Raw genomic sequence first — 778 nt, forward strand, 5'->3', positions numbered from 1 at the left:
CGGAGCCCCCATCAGCACTGTCCTCCGGCCCCTCTTCCCAGGGCTGCGGAGGAAACTCATCTCCCAGCACATTTTGGCTTCTCAGTCTCCCAGTCTCAGGCTGCCGGGTGGTTGGTAAACAGCTTATTAAGGTGATTAACACTGCAATTAAAGCTGGAAAAACAGAGGCCAGGGTGCTGGCTGAAGGCTCCCCCTTCCCCCCTTATGTTCTCCCCCCTCCCCTCCCTCCCCTCCTCTTTCATCCCCTCAGGGCTTGGTTGATGCAACATGGCCTGACTTGGCCAACCAGAGCCCTCCCGGGGCACTGGGAAGCTGGGCATCAGGGGTCCTGTCTCAGTTGCCCAGAGCCCCTTCCCATGGAGGTGCGGGGTGGGGGGGGCGCTCTGCTGAACTGGGAAATAAGTGGTAGCGATGGTGTGCTGCTGAGGCAGATGGGGTATGGAGGCTGAGTTGGGGTGAGGTCTCTAAGATGCCCTGGTGCCTGAGACCCCTTAAGGGAGGGGTCTTAGGGACAGGATCACCCTTCTCATCCACTTCCCCACATGAGAGGGGCCGGGCTGTCCCCTCCCAGAAGTGGGGCCAGGGAGCTAGACCCTGGCCCTTCCCTGAGCCCAGCATTCAGGGGAGGATTTAGGGACCCTCTGGATGCACGTCTCCCCTCCAACATCAGTTCTCAGAAACCCTGAGGGTCCACACGACCACGCTCTCCGGCTCTCCCCAAGCCTCCTTCCTCTCCACCACCCTCCCCCCCCCCCCCCCCCCCCCCCCCCCCGCGGGG

This window comes from Myotis brandtii, unplaced genomic scaffold (genome assembly GCF_000412655.1).
Source record: "Myotis brandtii unplaced genomic scaffold, ASM41265v1 scaffold265, whole genome shotgun sequence".
Lineage (NCBI taxonomy): Eukaryota > Metazoa > Chordata > Mammalia > Chiroptera > Vespertilionidae > Myotis > Myotis brandtii.